General features: G+C 35.8%; 1 long non-coding RNA gene across 1 annotated transcript; it reads right to left on the bottom strand.

Moving 5' to 3' along the window:
• Positions 1 to 2581: 2581 nt before the first annotated feature.
• LOC148253475 (uncharacterized) lies at positions 2582 to 3733 on the bottom strand. Its single transcript, XR_015812927.1, has 2 exons — positions 3637 to 3733; positions 2582 to 2671 (listed from the first exon to the last, which is right to left on the bottom strand). It is a non-coding gene; the product is annotated as an uncharacterized LOC148253475 (long non-coding RNA).
• Between the last annotated feature and the right edge of the window lie 3221 nt (positions 3734 to 6954).

Consider the following 6954-nt stretch of genomic DNA (forward strand, 5'->3'; position numbering starts at 1 on the left):
GTCAGATGTTGAACGTGTTCCTCCCTGCTCTTTGAATAGATTAGGATACCATCAATAAACATTATGACGAACTAATCCAAGAACTGCCTAAAGACCATATTCATCAAGTTCATAAAAATGGTAGGTGCACTGGTTAACAATAATAACATGACCAAGAACTCATAGTGCTCATACCGGGTTTTGAAGGCCATTTTGGGGATGTCTTCTGCTTTGATCTTTACTTGATTGTAACCCGAACACAAGTCAATCTTGGAGGAAATCTCAGCATCCTGTAACTGATCGAAAAGATTATCAATCTTGGGGAGGGGGTACTTGTTCTTGATTGTGACCTTGTTTGATTCCCTATAGTCAATACACAACTTTAAGGATCCATCACCTTTCCTTGCAAACATGACTCCAGCACCCTAATGAGATATATTGTGTCGTATAAACCCACTGTCCTGTAATTCTTCGATCTATTTTCTCAGTTCTTCAATCTGAACCCGACTTATTTAGTAAGGAGCTGCTGAAATGGGTTGGGTGCCTAGTTAAAGATTTATGAAAAATTTAACTTGTTTATCCATCAAAAATCCTAGTAGTTTATTAGAAAATACGTCTGAAAAATCTCGGACTATAGAAATCTCTTGAATACCAATTTCTTTCTTAGGCTTGCCTAACGTAGAAAAGAATAACTGAGTTAAAGTATAAGATAAACAATGCAGTTACCATGAGGGAACAATATCTAAAACTTTTATTAATTTGTGAAGGACTCTTCGTTAGAAATGTTGAATACAAGCTTCTTATGAAAATAATCCACGGTAGTGTGATACGCCGCTAACTAGTTCATTCCCAAAGTTACATCAAAATCTTCCGTATCTGGTGCTATCAGATCTACACTCAATTTTCTACCTGCTATTTCTACGAAACAAGATGTATATATGACATTTTCTAATAATGTCTCATTCCCAAGTATAGACATAAACAATACAGAATCAAGACTTTCAGGTGACACATTCAAATTTTTTATAAAAGTATGTGAAACAAAAGAATGTGATGCACCAGTATCAATTAAAACATATGTAAAGTAATTACAAATAGTGTACGTACCTTATATCATGTTCGGATTTGCTCTAGTATCCTACTGGATGAGGGTATGGGCTTTGCCCTAGATTGGAGGTCTGACCTGATTCTGATTCTGCAAACACTATCTTATGTAGTGCTGGACACTTCCGTATATGTAGCAGGTATTGTTGAAGCGATAGCAGGGTCAGTCCCCATGGTCTTTGCCACAGTGCTGGCAAGTTCTGCTGCGTCCTGTTACCGGGGCCTGAGGAGCAGCTTGAGTCACGGGGCTAAGTCTCTTGTTCTGCTAAATTAGTGCAGTAGGTGCTGGCTTGCGATATGGAACTGGGGGCCTATAATTTCTCACTTCTAGAGGAAAGATGCGAAGATTCTTTTCTATCAGTTGTGCCTTGGCCAAAACTGCTGAGTAGGTGCTAAGCTCGAATATATATAGTTGTTGTCTAATCGTAGGATGGAGGCCCCACTCAAACTTCCTTGTCTTTCTGCCTTCATCCATTATGCTCTCAGGAGAGTATCGGTCCAACTCTAAAATTTTCAGGCATACTCAAACACTGTCTTATCGCATTAGATCAGGTGTACAAACTCAATTTCCTTCAAATGTTGAAAATGTTCTTGTAGGTATTTTGCATTGAAAGCTGTTAGGAACTGTTCCTAGGTGACCAAAATAGATAGGGTGGCCAATTTCACTTGTCATCAATGACATGCCTCACCCACGATAATGTAAGTAGCAAGTATAACTTTCTGTTCGGGAACCACCCCAAGAGTTGTGAAGGCCTTCTCTGTCTTTGTTAATCAGTACTCAGCTTCTTTAAAAGTGGATACCTCTGTAAAAATAAACGGGTTAAGTCTTTTATACATCTCAATGTAGTATAGGTCCATCATGGATAGAACTAGGTCCTATAGAAGAGGAACTGTATTATACTGTAGAGGGATCGGGTGATCATATGACGACACTTGGTTGTATGGTGGGGGCATCAGATTGTATTGTGGCAGTGCCGGATGATACAGTGGAGGAGCAGGGTTGTACGGAGATGGCACTAGATCTTCTCGTTGTAGGGGTGACTCATACTGTGACAGTGGTGGAGGGTCAGACAGCTCCCTCATTTCTTTTCTGGTATGTTGAGTAGAGATGAGTCTCTCCAGCATCTCGAAGAACTGATCGACATCCTCTCCAAGCGACCTATCCTAGGATGCTCTGTTCAGTAGGGCCCTTCCTCTTCTCATGCCTTTGTACCTGCATTTCACAACGAAGGGTTGAGTGTTGGGTTGTATTGAATGATTCTAACCTTTGTGCAAGAAATGGTTCCGAGGAACGCAATACTAATACCAACTGTAGAGGCCCAAAACTTAATTGATATGAAATATTGAGTTAATGAAACAATAGCGGAAGTAATTGAGAGTTTAGAGTTTACATTCATGGCATAATAAATTAGGATACCCAATAGAATTATGAGAATGTCCCTTTAAGAAAATTAAAATCACATAAATAGAAATGTAATTAAAATATTATAGGGTCAACCTCGGCATGACAACTCTGATGGGATGCGGGAGACAACCTTTAGTCGCTAACCTTCTTGCTGTTCAGGATCTGGATCTTGTTCTTCCTGATCTGAAATAGTTAAATAAGAGGGATGAGCTACACTAGTTCAATAAAAATGTCAACACTTAATGACCGATACGAAAAATCAAAGGTTGGTAAAAGTTATAAAATAACCAATTGAGCCATTTTTCTTTTTAAATAAATTCATTTAATGTAAAAATATAAGTTTCATACTCACTTTTTTTGAGTTTTCAAACTCGACTTATGAAGACGATAATCAAGATAACAATTTATTGTACATTCCAAGAAATAATAATTGTCAACTTTACCTTTTTACCTACCTATCGGTACGTCTGGGGTCCATTGGAGTTCTCCCTACATGTGGACCTAATATTTGATTTATTAATTAACCAACCGTTCCCATACCCTATTTGGTAATGTGCGCCAAATATACCATTGCCTCAATACTCCATTTGATATGAGGGTGAACAAATACTTTCCAAACCCTTTCGGTCTGGGACTTCCCAACACCGTTCGACTGAGGTAATGTCCACGATAGGGTTTGCCCTATGTATCAGGTCCTTACATCTTTTCTCATGATACCCGATAACTCCTTTTGCATACATGTTCACATCATTTACAGCCACTGATTACACACACAACCAACTCATTCCATATTCATAGAGCAATAGAGCGATAATTTTACAGGCAATACAAATAAATAGATTAACAACTAAGGGAGACATGATGAAGATATTTATTGCAAATCAATCAACAGGTAGGGATAAAAACGGTTGAGTAAACTAATAAAAAAGGAAACAATTAAAACCAATAAATTAAAGCACACAAAGTAATAGTAAGCAAGTAAAATAGTATAGCAATAAATAGGCAACATAGATAAGGTAGAGCATTTATAGACTGACTAATTACCAGCTCCTAATTAATCAAGAATTTCTAATATTTACAAATTATACTGTTATTACTTATTAAACTTTAATTAATCGTAACGAGAGAAAAAGGTGAGAGATTCTTACACCGGGTCGGTGTTCAAAACATCGTCTTTTCTACTTCACTTCCGGCAGTTCCTGAATTTCTTGGATTTTTTCTGCAAAAATAAAAAATACACATCACGTATTCCAAAATACCTAGAAAGACAAAAAATAAAGATTTTTAAAATTTTTCAGCCAGTTTGGGGTTTTGGCACGACGTCGACGATGTGCTCTAGCGCCAGCTCCATCGCCCACGGTAGCGTCCCCTCTAGGCCTGGTCAGTTTCGGCCGATTTCGTGTAAAAATATGCAAAATTTAAGGTTAGTTGGCATCTGTTGGCCAGAAAAAGAGAAAAATCAAATCTCACTGGCAGGGGAAGGTTTTTTCGGTCCGGTGGCTCCATCGTTCCTCTCTCGTGATCGGAGATTTTCTACGATCGACCTGCATAGAAATATGTTTGGAATTCAATGGTCAAGAGATTGAAGGGAATTGAAAGGGGAATTGGGCTCACCGGAGCATTTTTGGGTTGTGGGTGCGGCGGCTTGGCCGAGCTTCGCCCTCATTTTTCAACTTCCCTTTTGGCATTTCGGCATCAATATGGGTATGGAGAGGGTTAAAATTGGATTTCGAAGCGAAAGTGGGAAAAAAACTCACCTCTCCAGTGTCGGTGGCGGCTCCGGTGCGGCGTCGGTGGCTTCAATATGGCGGTGACGGCGATCGTCGACTTTTTTTTTTGCCGCCCTTCTTAATCTTCTCCAGCGGGCTTAGGTGCAATTAGGGTTAAGGTTTCTGAAAAACGACGCTTAAATATCTTCTTCGCGTTGATATAGGCCGTCCTTGCTAAGACACGTGGCTTAGTCCCAGCAGTTGGATCACTTTTATTTGAGAAATTAATCTGGACCGCATAATCAGATTAAATCTAGCCGCTCGATCGTTCCTGAAGAGAAAACGAATCTGGACAGTCTGTGTGTATGGGAGGAGATCTGGGCCATTGGATCTGTTGGCACGTTGATCGCCCGTGTGGCTTCCAGCATATATGCATGTTCGCTTGTTTGCCACGCGGTGCGCGACGATCGGTCGTGCTGCTGACGTGGTAGGCCACGTGGCCATTTGTTTTTTACTTTTACCCAAAATTTTTAGATTTATTTTCAAATAGATCCTCTCTTGTTTCTACTTTGTTTCTAGTTTTTGAAAATATTTTCAAATGCATCTAAAATATAATTTTCTTCAAAAATTCAATTAAAATTAAAATTAATTTTTTTTCTAATTTTTTTCATCATTATAATTTAATTATTCTGGGACTAAATTTTAGGCTCGAGTGTTACATCTTGGATTGCGATAGTATCAGAAATTTTAGGTTATAATTTCTTTCGACTTAATAGCCTAGAGAAAAAATTATTATACAAACCGTACTTGAAATCAATCCAGTCAAAAGAGAGTTTTTTTTTTCCATTAAAAGTTACTATTAGGTCATATTTAGATATTTTAAGAAAGTAACTAAAAAAAAATCCAACTAATAACTTAAATTAATAAATTAATAATAACAAAAAATAAGCATAACTTTGTTATTAATTTATTTAATTAATTAATTTCATTATTTTTTAGCTTTTTTGAAAATCTTGAAACACAATATAATCGTTTTAACTTTTTTCATTAAAAAGCATAAGGAAAACTAAACATTTGAAATAGAAAAAGAAAATTAATGATCAAATCGTAACAAAAAGATATTAAGAACTAAATCGTAATAAGTATAGAATTTCAGGGACTAATTTAAAGATTTGCTTGAAGGCACATTATGGGTTAGTTTAGTGCATTAAAACAACTCCACTTTTTAGCTCGATAAAGGAGCCTTGTTATGGTCTCCGAGCATAAGATAAAGAGATAAGTAAAGATAAAATCACCTTGCTTTAGGCCTTTTTCAGGTTAGAGTCCCTTTGAGGGGGAACCATTTATTAAAAACTGCATGGAGCTAGTGATGCAATAGAAAATCAATTGAATTATTTTTAGGAGAACCCAAAGTTATGCATGATTTGCCTTAAAAGTTTATTCCATTTTATCTAAAGATTTCTCCATGTCAATTTTCATATTAGTCTAGCTTCTAGGTCCTCTTTTTTTGCTCATTGAATAAATGACCCCATGAGCAGTTATATTATTCTCATGTATGCTCCGTCCTTCCGAAAAATTTGTTTAAGATAAGAAAATTATTTTCTGCATGATAGGCCTAAGCCTTGAGGCAAGAAGCATAGAAGCTTTTTATAGAAAAAGTATTTCAAATAGACATAAGATGATTTTTAGCCCCTTTTCATTTAGGAATTAAGTTTGAAATTCATAAAAAAGCTTCACCTTGTACATGTGCCTTTAGAGAGAGATTTCTTAAGATTATTTTCTAGAAATTTTGTATGCTTTATAAGAAAAGTGGTGTAAGTTCTTTTAAGTGAGAAAAAGGCAATATATACTAAATTAGATATCTTGTCAACTAACTTATTTTATAAAATAGAATGAATAAAATAGTAAAAATTTCAAGTGAGTTGTTAAAACACATGACGTAAGTATGGGATTAGTGGTTAAACATCTGTAACTTTTGTTAGATCTCTTTTCTTTTTTTTTAAAAAAAATTTATCCATTATATTCACACCTTGTGAATCAACTTTAGTTTTCTCTTAATTTTGGTGCTTGTTAATATAAATTATTTTGATTTATGAGGAATTCAGTTTTCTTTCTTTTTGGGCTACTATTGTAGAGACCCGGAACTTAAAAGGTAATAAGGTCATAAATTAAATGCAGATGCGAAATAATAGAGTTTAGGGTTTACATTTCTTACATAATAATTTAGAATGCCCAATAGAGTTACAAGAATACCCATTCTAAAAGAACAAACAAAATTAAAGAAATAAACAAATGACAAATAACTGAGCATTCTAGGACGACATTCACTAGCTTCTGAAGGGAGTCCGAGTGGTGAACTTATTCACAACCCTCTTGTTGATCAGGATATGAGTTTTGGTCCTCTTGATCTGAAATAGTTAATGAAAGGGTGAGCTATACTAGACTAGTAAGAATATCACATTACTCACCGATACAGAAACTGAAGGTTGGTAAAAATTATAAAAATAACAAATAGAGTTCTTAATTTAAGTAAATTCATTTATCATAAGAAAAACTATTTATTGCATATATTTACCGTTGCGAGATTTTTAAAATCAACTTATAGAGACAATAACTCAAATAATATTCTAATCTCATATTCAAGACGGCAAGAACAATAACTTTTCATTTTTATTTGCCTACTAGTATCCCTAGGAGCCCATAGGGATGTTCTACTACGCGTGAACCCATATCCAACATTATCAACTAACCGACCAT

This window comes from Carica papaya, chromosome 6 (genome assembly GCF_054855325.1).
Source record: "Carica papaya isolate Zhongbai chromosome 6, ASM5485532v1, whole genome shotgun sequence".
NCBI lineage: Eukaryota > Viridiplantae > Streptophyta > Magnoliopsida > Brassicales > Caricaceae > Carica > Carica papaya.